Below are 15,896 nucleotides of genomic sequence, written 5' to 3' on the forward strand. Positions count from 1 at the left end.
TCTCAAAGGTCTTTTCCAACCTAAATGTTTCTGTGATCCTATTGTATGATTCTATTGTATAATTCTTATGAGGAAGCTGTGCCTTCTCCCATCTCCTGGAGGCTTCATCAAGCTCCTTCGTATCTAAATGATCCAATTTATAAAAACTTTTCTATTTCATTAATGCTTCTGTCTAGGTCTTTCAGGAAAGAACTGTGAAGACTTTTATAAGGAGTCTCAATTACCTTGAGATTAAAAGGATTAATAAAGGTCCATCACAGGATATTAAAGAAAGTCATCCAGATTCAACTTCTGTCTCACAAAACAAGAGTCACTGAATGAAATCCTTAGGCACTGTGTTTAAAACAAATAAAAAGAAGTACTTGTTCTATGCCACACATTATGAAATGACACTTTGCCCACATAATGAGATAATAAAGTAGAAAAAATCATAAATGGGTAAAAAAGTGCAAATTATGGGAGAAATATTTATCAGGTGCAATTAAACACAAAAATTGAGATGACCAGTTCTTTATATATATAAGGCCTCTAATAAATGACCCAAAACAACAAGGCTTATAATAGGGTACAGAAACAGAAAAGCAAGAGCATCATCTGTGTCTCAGCTTCTTGCAGCTTTAATACCTGTGGTCTTTTCTTGTGGAAAGCTCAGACTCTGGAGACATTCAGAAATCTTCTCAGAGAAAATGTTAGTTGGGAAAGATGTTCACTAGGAATACTAGTTTTTTTATTTACCAGTTTTTCCATTAAAATAGCAGCAGCATGAGCACTGCATAGAGGCCACCCTAATTTGCATAGCACACTTACTCTAAATGACAGATCTTGTTCTTGTTACCATCATACCCTCACATTGATCCAAAAGCAGGACAGGGGCCTCCAACATGCTGGCTGCCAGCAACTGGCCTCTGAATTAGCACAAAGCAAGAGTAAACTCCACAGAAGTTGAGAGGAAGTGTGAAGCAAAAATCAAGCTTCTGGTTAATGAGATTGATTACATGCATGCATCCATATACATGGAAACTGTCGGCTGCGATACAGCATTAAGCATCATGCCTTGCTGCGACCTCAGACAGAACTGACAGCTCTAAATGCACTTCAAGTTTAAGCACTCTAAAGAGAAGGGAGAAGATTACATTGCCCAGAGGATCTGCTGCTGAAATGTGTGTGTGCATCAGAATGACAAAGCCAGGGTTTGAACAGAGATGCTGCTTTTTCAGCCCGGAGTTGGCCCTGACAGGTTGCATGTGTGATGTGCCTTGCAGATATCCAGTTCCTGCCTCCTGCCCCTCCTTATGTCCAGGCTTGCACATGAATTCATAAAAGCCTCAGAGGATTTAAATAGCCTGGTTACAAAATTGTATTGAAACATAGATACTGATGCAAATTGTACAGCCTGTTGGCACTACATGAATCACGCCAGGCCTAGAAAGAGTCTACATTAATTCCAAGTGTGCTGTATTTCCATTTCCAAACTGTTCTCTTTTCATATTCATATTGTGTGTTGCCTTCATTTAGATTATTTTCTTTCTTTTTTTTTAGTTTTCTTTTGCATCTGTTAATGTTTTTGCCAAGTCTCTGTATACATAGCTAATTTCCAAAGCTTCCCTCATCCTGTTCTGTGTTTGATCTCCAGTTCTTCCAAAGAAATATATACAATGGCAATCAGAAATTGAGTTAAAGAAAGAAGTATCTCTTGAACTAATTGTTACAAACAAATCCCTATTATAAACAGAACCAAATAATAAGGAAAGGGTTTTTCCCACTATAAAGTTGTTTTTTTGCATCCCAGGTATACACACAGTGGATTGGTGTCCTACCATTTTGGCCATCCTTACTTCTTTTGTATGAAAAATTTATGCTACCCTTTGAAGGCTGTTTCTGGTTTCCAAGGGAAAATGAGCTGCTCCCAAGTTACTGCCATGGGGAACACAGGCACACGGGCAGCCTCACCCATATCACATGCACCGTGCCATTGACAGCAGTCTGCTCTTCAAAGGATGGAGAAGAAGGAAGCCCAGTCTGGCTGGTGACACTGCCACTGAGCCGGCCCCTCGCTGAGATGGCTGGTGTGAAGCATGGCCATGTTCAGGAGATGCATTTGAGAGTGGCTATAAAACACCTGCCATTAGGAATCTGCATTTACAAAGTCAGACATAACTTTGGTGAATCTGATGCCTGTGGGGATTAATGGACAAGACATGCAGCTCTGTGGGCTGTAGCAGCTGCCATGAAGTCACAACACTCTTGTTCGATGTTCGCTTCCAAAAATTACAGAAGCACTTGTAACAAATACAGTTGTTCATAAATCCCTGGAATAGCCTGCTGGGTGAAAAGTTCATTAAAAGTCACATTCAATTAACAAATTACTGTCACAGCCAGATGTGTATATCCTGAGGTACAGTTTAATATATGTCAGACACAGACAAAATGACAGGCTAAATGATGATTAATGCTTAGCTGACAATTTCACAAAGCATCGCACTCAGTAAAGGAATGCCTCTGAAATCAGCAGCCTAATTTACACAGCATCAGCTAATTCAGGTGAAAATACTAAATAAGGAAAAATAGATGATAGGAAAAAAAAAAGGAGAAGTGCTTGCAGTCATTCCCCAGTCTATATTTCTGTTTCACCCAGCTGGGGATGAAATATTTCCTTTTCAGGTCAATAATTAGACAAAGATTTTGTTTGAACTAATGAACCAAAGCAACAGAGCTGTAAGTACATTTCCCAAAAGACAAAAAAGGCAAGGCAGGGTGTCAAATGTGACTGGACTTCTGAAGAGAAACAGCATCACACAGAGGCTCAGAAGACCCAAAGTGGATGTGTTCATGAGCCTTTCCAGAGCTTTGTGAAACATCCTCCAGGCCTGACACATATTATTGCGATGTTAGAACAGAAAGACAGGCAGCAGAGACTGTGCTTTCATTATATTAATGTGCTGGCAACAACACTGAGTTAAAGATTTCTTCTGCCTACTTCACAGATGGTCACTTTTAGCTCCATGAAAAGGTGCATCACCTCCCACAAATGTCTATGGGCTCATGCTGGATCCAGGAGCAGCAAATGGAGCATAGGGTGGGCCACAGGCACTACTGAATATTGCCAGAGGGTTATCAGGAAAGCATGGTCTCCACTTAAGCTCTGCTCTACTGCAACCATCAACATCAACATGAGCTTAATTGTGTGGGTCAAGACCTGAGCTGACTTGGCAGAGCTGTGTGTCACCAGCTGGAGTGTGTTCACATGTGGTTTTGCTGGGGTGGAGTCCAGTTTATGCATCATCATTTAGAGAGAAGACATTAACTCCTTTTGTCACACAGATCCAAGTTCCTAGTGCAACTGAAGCAGTGTAGAAAGGTTGCCAGGCCATTACCTGTGTCCTAATAGCTGAGTTTTGCAGCATGAGGCACAGAAAAAAGGCACAATGCGGGCACTAGAAAATTGCTGTCTGTTGGCTTTATAGCAGTGAGAAAAACAATGAAAATTGCTCTTGTTTTGTGAAATAGTTTCCTAACAGTCTCTGGTGTTCATGATTTTGTCATGTCTACTCAGTGACCCCTGAACCTCTGGTGACAGAAATAACATAGCAAGTTAGTTCAGTTGGAAGATTCACACAGTTCCTGATCTCTGGGGTTAGAAGACATTTACTTGTGTGGCTGTCTGCAAAGTGTTTCTTTACAACTAAGGCCAGTTCAGCCTCTCAGAGCTGCTAATACTGGCTGCTGCAGTAATGTCAGAAATTGTAAGAATTCCTGGGCTGAACATTTTCACTTTTTCTGAGCGGTCCTCTGCACACCATAGCAGATAGACCATATGGGATGGGGATATGAACCAGTCTCAGGTAGAAATGTTGGGAAATTTTCCTACCAGGAGCAGTCTTGTCAGGAAATTTTCCTACCAGGAGCAGTGTTGTCAGATGCCCAGAATAAACTGTAGTTACTGGGGAAAAGTGCTAAAAGGCAGTAAACTGAGGGGAAAAAAAATAAGGGAAAGAAAAATAGTTGAATATGAAGAATAATCTTCAGTTTTCACAGTCTACAAGGGCCAGGTTCACAGCATTCCTCTTGTTCATTTGTTTATATCATAGATATACAGGCTGCAGTGACATCTCTGAGGTTTTCTCACGCTATTTATAATGTACTTGATACTTCTGTAAGTGTTTTACAATAAGTGTCTTGAATTTTTTCTCAATAAGTGTGTCTCATTTTTTTTCTTTTTTTTTTTAAGTAAATAATAAATTGTCTTTCAGTTATAAATGCCCAGCTCTGGGAATTGGCTTAGGAGAACTGCTCCTTTCAGATGGCAGTCCCAGCTAAACACGCGGCATGTTAAGGTACGAAGCTTACAATGGTTGTCTGGAAAACGCCAGGCTGATCCTCAGACTTCTCTTAACTGGTGAGCACTCTTTAATAAGCAGTGTGTAAAGGAGCTGGACCTTTTAAAAGGACATAAACAGGACTCTCAGTAGCTGCAACAGCTGGAAGAGCAAACAAGCACCAAGATGCATCAGTGACAAATGAAACACGAATCAGTAGACAGACAAAAGACAAAAGAAACAGCACTGGGGAGAATTAAGTGCATGTCATCACAAGGTGATTGGAGAACTGATATTACAGGCTTCCAAGCACATCACTAACTATTAATTTGGCATTAGTTGTCATTTAAATTTAGTATCTGAGTAATCTGGACTAAAAAGTTCCAGATATAGAAGACACTAAATGCAAGTAATTTGGACTAAAATAAATCAGACAATAGAGTGGACTTGAATCTGAGTTTCCACTTCAGATGTAAGGATCATTATGTTAAGAATGATGTAAGCAGTAATAAGCTTGCTTTTTGTCTTCCTGGGAAGTACTGATTTCATGGCTGATTGAGAGAAGTCTCCAGGGAGAGAACACGTGGATATTGAGATACTGAAAAGCAGAAAAAATAAATTGCCTATAGGGATGAAAGGACCTTTTGTCTTAGGGAAAAAAAAAAAAAAAAAGGACAAGAGAAGATGTTTCATGAAAGAACCTCTCAGAATGAATCAGCTCCTTGGAGTGCATCAAGTTAGCTGCGCAAAACAGATTGTTTCTATGTATTCACCATTCAGGAATCTTCAGTGATTCAGTGAATTAATTTCTTTCAGGAAGTTTCTCAGAAGTGCCTCACCAACATTACTGGAGAATTAATCTTTATAATTCAGTTGTCAAGCAGTGTGACTGATCACCTGTAGTCTAATTCTTGCTCCCTCATTAAATGATCTGTGTTTCAAAAAGACATTTTCCCCTAAAAAAATCATCACCTAGTCACAAAATTAATCTTGAATTTAAGCGGCCTTGAAGATCAAAGTTCTTAACTTCGTGTTTATTAGTCTCAGGAAGTGAACATGTCTAGGGCATAGACAATGGATTTGAAGATGCAGGCTGACCCTCTCAAATAACCTTGTATAAGATTATTCAGGCTTTTGTAACATAGGAGTATTAATAAATCAGAAAATATTTAAAATATTTAAGAGAATGATGGATTTGGAGGTCCAAAATATCATACCAGGTAATGAGACTGTAGGGAAAGAGCTTAAGGATGAAAATACCTGAGATTTGATCAGTTCTGAGGTAGGCAGTTTGAGCAAGAATCTGTCCAACAGAAAAACCATCAGCGAAAGGTTGGGGAGAGATAAGAAGTTTTAGAAAGCAGAACAGAGATATGTCTCCTTTGGTGGTATTTAAAATGTGAACTGTCCAACCAAAACTACCAAAACGGTTGCAAGAAATCATATTCATTGTCCTTATGCAGAGCCACTGAAGGGGCCTATCTCCAGTTTATTCCTACATTATTGGGCTGCCAGAGCAGCACCTCCATTCACAGGCTCTCCAGGATGGTGGGAACAGCTGCAGTGATTTACACAAAAGTTTGATGACTACAGAAATCGTGCATGCGGTCTTTCCGTAACTCAAACTGACAATGCAGTTCCTTCCTGCCACAATAATTTAGCAACAGTAAAGGGCTTGGTTACTGTAGAATGCTAAATTTTCAAATCATCACTGTGTAGGGCACACACAGCCAGAGGGTTTTTTCCACTTTCATAATACCTGAAAGACACGTTTCCTCTAATTGTCCACTAGATAATATTATTTCCTTTTCAGATTTGTAGACGTATCATGGGACAGTTTACAATGTGCAGAGATGGCTGGTCTTCTACATTAAGTAACCATATTATTTGAGAGGCTGTCTCTGAAAAGTTCATTTGCTATATTGTCTAGAGTTTATGCAATGTTTACTCACTTGAATGTGCTTTTAAATTTAATAGAGCTGCTACTATAATTAAGTCTTCACATAGAGGACAGACAATGTGGTTCTTGCTTCATGGGAAGTTCTAAATATAGACTTGTATATTTTTTCTGGTTTGGTTTCATGCAAGAGAACCGAGAATTTCCTCTGCTTCACTACAGATGTGAAATATGCAGCAAAAAGATATTTCCCAACCAGAAAAACAGACACTTTTTTTCAGTTTGTGTGTGTGTGGGGGGGGTGTTTTGAGGTTTTTTTTAGTTTAGTTAATTTAGAACAATACAACTTGATCATGAGAGAATAATGTCTGGAATCAGAATGTGAAAATAACAAAAGGACAAAAATGCTTTTCATTGAAACACTGAAACTGAGTGAAAAAAAAAAACATTTTCCAAACTTTAGTTTTAATTAGCACCTATTAAAGTACAGCCTCACATCCAAAGCAAAAATATGACAACATCTTATTCCAAAAAGCCTTAATGGCAAGATATAACTTCCATAGTGGTTTTCTTCATTTTAAGGATCTTCTAAGGATGCTTAAATGTGCATGAACCTCTTAATTATTTTGCTCTTAAGCATTAACTGGATAACCAGGTAATGTGACAGATATCAGGAGCAAAAAGTAAAAAGTATGGTACCAGACATAACCAGTTTGAAGGTGAAACTACCTTAGACTTGGTTGTTCCAATGCACATTTTTGTTGTAGGCAGTTCTCCTTCAAATTCATTATATTCTTATTTCATCTAGGTTTTCTTTCTCTCCTAGATCACAGTGCAAATTGAGGAGGCATTGCTGCCTTAAGACTCCCTTCCACAAAATCCCCATGAGATGGTCACAGATATGCCACAGATGTGGTAGGAGTACCATGGATAGTTTGCTCCCTCTTTTTCACTCCCTGGAGCATGAAAGTTTCTGGGCCTGATCTTTTCCCTTTCCTGCAGTCACCTTTAAAAGCCCCACTTTTTCTGCTAATGGCACATCTAGTCTTGACATGAGAATGACAGAGTGATTCACAAAATGGTGCCAGCCTTCCCATCTCTTTTGCACTTTCTATCTGTTGTGCTTTCTTTAGGAAATGTGCATAAAAACTTGTATAAACATGAGTTCCAGCATTTATACTGTTGCATATGAAAATACCTGCTAATACATGGAACACTAGGAATGTTACCTGGGGTTCAGGACAGCATCTGTCACTAGCAAAGCTGGTAAGGATAAAAACATAACTGTAAATTCAATTTATAGGCATGGAATAATGGAAAATATTCATTATGGGTTTAACATATTCCTTTTGCACTTATGTCTGTGTTTAATATGCAAAGATATATGCTGCATATTTATAGGCCCAAACCACATCACACATATTTGGACACCAGACTGTGCCTGCTCAGATGTGCAAGTCCAGATTCATCCCATCCCCATCCCTGGAAGTGTTCAAGACTAGGCTAGATGGAGCTCTGAGCAATCTGGTCTACTGAAAGGTATCCCTGTCCATGGCAGGGAGGTTGGAACTAGAGGATATTTAAGGTCTCTTCCAGCTCAAAGCATTCCATGACTCACTCCAACTGATCACACCCTTGTAGGAAGCTCTCCACTTTTATTCTCTGTCATCTGTGTTAGGGTATACAGGCAGGAAAGAGATTGTCTGCCTCCTGAAACATGTCTCCAGTCCTGAAACTTGGGGCCCCGTCACCAATAGCCTAAAGCCCTCTGCCACAAGTCTCCATCTTTAAATCAATAAGAAAAATATTGGTGTGTTATCCACCATCTGCTTGCTGACCACGTAATGTAGGGGAGAGCTTGGGGAACCAGATGTTTATCTCAGGCACATAATTTAAGAAAGCATTGGGAAAGCTTTAGAGTTGCCTTCTATTTGGTATATTGCAAGAGATAGATGAGGACATCCCCGGGCCGGTAATTTACCCAAAATTATGGACACTGGATAGTGACCTCTAATCCAGCACCACCTGGACCAGTACACTTAGACCTTATTCTTTCACCATCCTCACTGTACTAAAACTGCACCTGACCTCCTTCAGACCTGTTATATCATCTGCCTCACTTGACATGCTGCTGTCACAGATTTTACCACTCCAGAAAGAAGACAAATTCCATTTTATTCTTTTTCTTGGAGCATTGAAATTGAAGTCTGCCTCTGTTGTTGAGTAGCTTGGAGCTGGCTCTTCTTCCCTCAATTTCAAGTGGGTAAGCAAGAACATTTTTATCTTCAAGCTCTGGTTCACTGCTCAGAGCTGGCATAAAATCTCATTGCCTTTTTTACTAGACCTTGCATGCCCACCTGAAATAGGTTTGCTGCAAGGAGATAGGCAATTTCTGTCTTGGCTAAAGTCCTTGAGTCAAAATTAGGAGTTAATCTAGTTCAGCATTTGGAAGGTTCATGTCAGGATAGGTGTGAAAACAGTATGGCTGCTTGTGGCAAGACAGAGAGTGCAAAGAGGAACTGGCAGAAAGTCTCTATTAAAAAAAAAAATTACTGAGAGCCCTGTGTTTCTCGCAACAAACTTCCACATGCTGTGTACTGAACCAGATGTGTGCAACAAAACCTTGCTGTGCTTGGGTAATCTCACAGGCACAGAGAGGAAATCAGTGCTGAGCATATTTCAAAGTAGTCTCAGGAATACCAATGCTTCTGAATGCTTCCTCTAGCCAATGGCTTTTCCATCATTGCTACAAAGTGACTGCTTCAATACCACTACTCCAGTGCAGAATACCATGAATTATGAAATTCAGATTTAGCAGTGAATAAACACTGTTCCAGAAACCAACCTGTCAAGCCAGAGAAGAAAAATGGCAGAAGTATGTTTTTGTTGACCAGTGTGCATTTTTTTTCTTTCACAGTAGTAAATCAGTTTAACTTTGGTTTCTGCAAAATAAGTAAGTTGCCCATCATCACAAATAAGCAACTGTTGAAAGATAATTTTGGCTCTAAACATTCTCTCAAGGTTTGTTTTTTTTTTTTTTTTTTTTTTTTTTTTTTTTTTTTTTTTTTTTTTTTTTTTTTAATAGGGACTCCAAATCAGAAATGATTGGCCAGAGTGGTCTGCTAGCAGGAGGTCCAGAGAACCAGACAGTTCAGCTGAAGTTAACAGGACTGCAGAGCAATTGTTAACATATTAATTTAGGCAGTCATTGCTGAAAACATTGATTCTTCTTCTCCCTGTTTAAAAACTGGCTCCGTAAGAAGTCAAAGTATTCTGAAAATAAACTCTGATTTACTTCCTTGAATGTTCCTTGATCAGTATACCCATGGTGTGTTTTACTATTAGGCTATATTTGCACACAGGCAATTTGTTCCACTCCAAAAAATAGCAGCAAACTGTTAAAGCTTGCCAAGAGATCATAGCGACAGCTTAACAGATTGAGAGAGCAATTTGCCCATTTAGTACACAGACATAAATCTTTACACCTAACAGCTTTGTTTAAGGGCCAACACTGCTTGTCCTACACCTGAACCTGCCACCAACACATGTACGGTTGTGCTGGGAAAGAAGCGGCAGTGAGGGAGACCACTTGGATTTACAAATGTTGACTTGAAGTGTTGCTCTCTCTTAAGTGAGTTTACACAGATGCAGAGCTCATGCTGTCATCCAGACTTTTTATATTCAGTCCTCCAGTGCTTGTGGCTGTGTGAGCCATACTTGTACAAATTCCAGCTTCCCCTTCCCCACACAAATGCAACTCTTTGGTTGAAGGATTATGGTCAACTTGTGCCCCTGATTGGTCTCTCAGGATTCTGCAGAGGAGGGATCTTGGTACAATTTAGCAAACTGCAGGTACCATGTTCCTTTCTCCAAAATCTTCTAAAAACAAGAGCGGTGGCAGATTTCAGCACTGCCCCCCCCCCCAATATGCTCAGAGGGCTGGAGCACCTCTCCTATAAGGACAGGCTGAGAGAGCTGGGCTTGTTCAGCCCAGAGAAGAGAAGGCACCAGGGAGACCTAATCAGGTCTTTCAGCATCTAAAGGAAGCTTATAAAAAGAAGGAAGAGGGACTTTTTATACAGGCAGATAGTGACAGGACAAAGGGCAATGGTTTTAAATGGAAAGGCAGCAGTTTAAGGTTAGATGTTAGGAAGAAATTCTTTACTCAGAAGGTGGTGAAGCACCTAAACAGGTTGCCCAGAGAAGCTGTGGATGCCCATTCCATGGAAGTGTTCAAGGCCAGGATGGATAGGGCTTTGAGCAATCTGGTCTAGTGGAAGCTGTCCCTGCCCATGATAGGGGGCTTGGAACTAGATGATCTTTAAGGTCCCTTCCAACCCCAACCTTCCTATGATTCTATGTGAAAATTATTGCTCTCTTTTTAACTAAAATTATTAAGTTAAAAAAGGAAGAGTCCTTTTATCATTAAAAAAACCCCTACATAGTTGCTACAACTCAGTGCACAGTAGACTCTTAGCTAAGAGGTCAGCACTAGGTCAGGGTAAGTATCCTCATGCCCAGCCTTATAATGCTTCAGGAAAGAGTGTAGCTGAAGGACAAGCAGGTGGTGACAGCTTTGCCATTCCAGTTCCAGCAATTACCTTTTTAAGGATTTTCTGAATAGAGATTGGAGCTGGACAATTATGCTTAATAGCCCTTGATGGTTCTTGCTAGTAGCTATTAATCGAAAAGGGAGCCTCTTTTGTCATTCTGTGACTGATTAGTTGCTTTGAAAGCCTTTAGTGAGGACCTTGTGTAAAGCTTTTTTAGAAATCTAGGAAACTGCAGAAGCCAAATCACCCTTATTCATACATTCACTAACTTTTTGAAATAATGCTATTAGGTTTCTGCAGCATGTGTTCCCAGGGGGCTAAGCTGTGCAGGTGCCTCCAGAGCCTTTGAGGCACTACCTTTGTTGCTCCCTGTTTTCTGGGACAACTCCCACAGCCAGTTAAATAACAGCTAGTGGTTCAACATGTTCACATTTTAATTTGTTCAAAATAGCTGGTAAGCTGCATCTGATCCCACCAATGTTATTAATGTCTTCAAAATCAGCTACAGTGCCCAAAGTATCAGTCCTAACAGGAGAATGATCCCTAAGTTCCTGCTTTCTTGTTCCAGCTAAATGCTTTTATGGAGCAAATACTAAAATCCTACATCTTTAGTTCCTCATTATTATCTTTTAAGAAGATCAAAACCTCTGTATTGCCATTCCTGACTGGCAAAATTTATTCTTAGCCGAAACACAAAATTTAGTGTAATAAGTCTTCACTGCCTTTAAGAATGAAAGGTCATTGATAAAACACACCACTAACAGCTGGTGTGAGTCAGTGTAGCTTCAATAATATCCCTGCAAATATACAAAAATAAATAAAAATATTATCTTCTCTTTAAATACATAAATGTTCCCCCAGTGGTTCTGGTGGCTGACTGGCTAGTTAGACGGATGGATGAATTTTAAGGATTATTTAAAAAAAACTTATTTCAGTAATCAACTGGCTTCAGATCTTGGCCACCTGGGCACACACTGGCTCATACCCAGCTGACTGTCAACCAACAACCCCAGGCCTTTTTCCACCAGGCAGTTTTCCAGTCACTCTTCCCTGTAGTGCTGTGTGGGGTTGTGACCCAGGTGTGGGACCCGACACTTTGTCTTGTTGAGCCTCATCCCACTGGACATGGCCCATCCATCCAGCCTGTCCAGACCCCTCTTCAGACCCCTCCTGCCCTCCACCAGAACAAGATTCCCACCCAGCTGTGTCACCTGCAAACTGAGTGAGGGACTGCTCAATGCCCTCGTCCCTATCATTGATGAAGATATGAACCAGGACTGGCTCCAGCACTGAGCTGGGGGGACACCACTCATGACCAGCCTCCCTCCAAGCTCGTGCTGCCTGCAGCACAGCCACTGTGAGATCTCTCTGGAGACTGGAACCTGCCTAATGCCCTGACAGCCAGGCATCCTCGGGTACTCTCGGGCATCTCACCTGCCTGAACCTCCCAATACACAAGACAGGGTGATTCTGAAGAATATAGATAGATTCTAAATTCTTGCTGGCTGATGAAAAGTAAGGTAATAAATCATTCCTTGATGAATTCCACTTGTTTCTTTAGACTTATGCCCAGGATAAGCGATACACACACAAAGCTTCTCATGGCTAGACCAGTAGGGAAGATGGAATTAGACTGAAAGTTGTCAGTATTGGGTTTTAAAGGCATCCATCACACCCTGTTACAATGCTAGCAGCAGTCTCCAAAATGCCAATTATTTAGAAACACTGAACCATACTATTCTATACAAATTGAAGGGGGCTGATTTTATTACAAATATTTCTGTCTTTTCCAATTAAGAATATACCATTATGTAGTGATGTGAGACTGTCTTGTTAATTTATCCTTGGAGTGCATTTATTCCAGGCACACAATAACAGTAACAGAGTAGAAATTAGTTTTTCTCTCTCACTTGCAATGATTGTGATGGGGCTTAACAGGAACGTTAATAACAATCTTGACCCAAGCTGCATCTAATCTTCTGCTGCTATAAATGGAGTGACAGCAATTTGCACAATCTGATGATATTTTGTTCTTTGCTTCATGGCAATAGCTGTATAAAACAATTTCAGATTATCCACTCTTTTCTAAAGAAGGATTAAATCCATACATATTAAAAAAAAAAAAAAAGAATGTTGTTAATCAATTTCTAGTCAGTAATGTATTTTTCAGCATGATAAAACATCATTTTAGAAGCATACCTGATAATGCTTCACCATTTAAATCCATTGCATTGTTTGATTTTGATCTACACAAACAGGTATTGCTAGAAGAAAAAAATGACAAGACCCACAAAGTTGTAAGAGGGAGATAAAGAGGAACATTTATTCTATACTCCTATCTATTTGAATCTATTAGATTTATATCTAGGTCAGTCCTTGAATAATATGGCTTCCGAATTTCATTAAATTTCTGATAGCTCTATTACAAATCCTTGCACAGTCCATCGGAAATAAGAATTTTATTCTTTCGTGTTCCACTTCTCTCTCACAATAGAGATCAAAATATGGATATTACAATCTGTTGTCTCAGACATTATTTCAATATTACTTTTCATTTAGAGGATCAAGGGGGAAAAAGAGGTGGGTTTTGTAGATTTCCCTTAAAAATGACATACATTAAGTGAAATGTAGAATCGTACTGCGTACACAGATTCATTCCAGAAAATACACCCCTGTAGAGTATTTTTCTGTTAACATTGTTGAGATAAAAAACACATCTTCACATTGCTGATTTCCATTTGAACGCTGCCAGGAGAGATTTCAATTCTTTAAGTTGCACTGCCCTCTAGGGGAAAGGATCTTTAGCTGTCGCTCCATGTCATGCCGCGAGAACAAAAGCCACCCTGGCTGTTTTGAAGGCTGCACACTTTGCTTCCTCCAAATGTTACGCTAATGCTTGGTATGAGCTCGGCATGAATAGCACAAAGATGAGCTAGGTTGGGTATTAGGAATGTTTTATTTGCATTTTTATTCTCTCACACGTTCTATTTGTGTGTGATGCCTTGCCTGAAGCATAAACCTCTTTAAGTAGTGAATCTTGTTGCCCTGTCGAGCTCACCCTTCCTCTCAGTGGCTCAGTGGTCTGGGGACACGGATTCAGGGGACAAAATAGTTACCAGAGCTTTTCTGCTGGAGATTAAACCTTGTGTAGCCGTGTTTGGGATCCTCCACAAGGCAGCTCTTGGCTCTCTGCAGATCTGGTGGTGTTCACTGAAGGAGCTGATCACAGTTGCTCGTGCAGATCATGAAACTGAAAGATGGTCTCTAGTTTGGAAGAATTATCATTTTCCAATAAACAGCTGACAAAAAGGCAAGTTTTAGTGAGAAGCTCTCTAATACAAACAAGAAAAAAAAAAGTTATTTCTGCTATTTGAATCCTGTTATTTTCTAAAAAGAAATAACCAGAGAGCTAGTCAAATAATGGACAACTATGATTATAATATTCATACAAACTCAAAAGGGTCACAGGGAAGCAAGATACCACACTGGGGAAGCCATCTGGGATACATATCTGGACATGATGAATTCCATCCCCTTTCAAATGAAGTAAAACTGGTATTTCAAAATATAATTTAATGCTGTCAGGCAACTGTATGGCTTGAAAATGGAATACAATTCCAGAAGAGAAATTCCTATAGCAGATCTTTTCTCTTTTACAATTTCTTAGAAAAGATGTGTAGCGAAGGAGCAGCAGGATGTGGTTCAGTGAAGTGTGCATAATGCTTCAGTATCTTTCCACAGTAGATACTCCAAATAAGATAGCAGAAATAATGACTGAATCAGAGAACAATGATGGGATTTAGTATTTGGGGGAAAAAAAAAAAAAAGAGATCAGGTTGGTATGGAGAGAAATAGGCTGCCATGGCTATCAGAAATTCTTGTAAGGAAAAAGAGCACACTGTGAAAATTGTGGGAATACTGAAGCGGAAAAAAATCAGTAGCTAATGAAAACCCATCTTTGAAGAAGATTAAAGGTTCCACAAAGGAGAGGGAATGGAGATTATGCATTCATCACATGAAGCAAGCTGCAATGTTAGCTGTGAGCTGATGCTGCGGTGGTGTTATGTGGGAGATGAACACAGCACACTTCACTGGCTCAGGTGCAGTGCACAAGCAAAAGTGAACATGAAGAATTACTCTTGTGGATCTATTGGCCAAAATAAAGGTACTCCAAAATTTTTCAATGTCCACTAATTCTTGTGTACTTATCTTTCAAACAAATAGCTATAACAATTTTATTAATTATTCCCTTTTTCTCACTAGACAATTGCAGCCTTAAACCTTCAGCCTGCAAAAATTCCCTCTTAGCCTCTTCATGTTTGATTTTGAAAATAGGATTGCCTTTAAATCAATTACAAAGGACATATTTAGCAACATCCATAGGAAAATCAAATCTGAGCCCAGCATGTAGTAGTGCAATGACTATATGTTAGTAAAAAGGGAAAATTTTAAGAGACAGAAATGTTCTTAACTTGAAAAACAATGTATACTTTGAAGTATTTTTTAAAAAAAATCCAATTTCTTTATGTATTCTTCTTAAGTGTCTAGTTTTGGATCTTAAAACTTTTTACAAATGAAAGGGTTGTATTTTTCAGCTGAGACGGTAACCTTGGTATTATAAAACCCTAATTATTAAATATTTTTTAATAAATATAAGTATATATTATAATGCTTGTCCTATTAAATGTATAACCTACATTCTCTGGTCTTCAATTAATTGTTTTTTAAAGGTTTTTAGGCCCTACTTTTTCTTTCAGAACTATTTTCTTTTTTTGTGCAACTTTTTCCTTTTTTGGGGCTGTGTTCATCTACTATGATTAGTAATTTCCATACAGTCTACATAACCCCAGCTAACATCTGTGCACACAGAGGGTGAGGGTCTGCACCTGGCCAGGGGTCTCAGTGACCTGTAAGTATGACGTTTAGTATTATAATGGACATAGTTCAGCTACAGGACACATGGACATCAAATATTTTGCCAAGTTAATAAACTATCCATAGACGTGCATCAACACCTTGATTTACTACATCTTTAAAGTTTGTTAGCTCCCAGGTGTCCTTGACTATCTGTTTTACTGACATACAACATTATGCTTTACTACATCCAGTTTGCTGCACCTAGATTTGCTA

Source organism: Haemorhous mexicanus, chromosome 3, assembly GCF_027477595.1.
Source record: "Haemorhous mexicanus isolate bHaeMex1 chromosome 3, bHaeMex1.pri, whole genome shotgun sequence".
Classification (NCBI taxonomy): Eukaryota; Metazoa; Chordata; class Aves; order Passeriformes; family Fringillidae; genus Haemorhous; species Haemorhous mexicanus.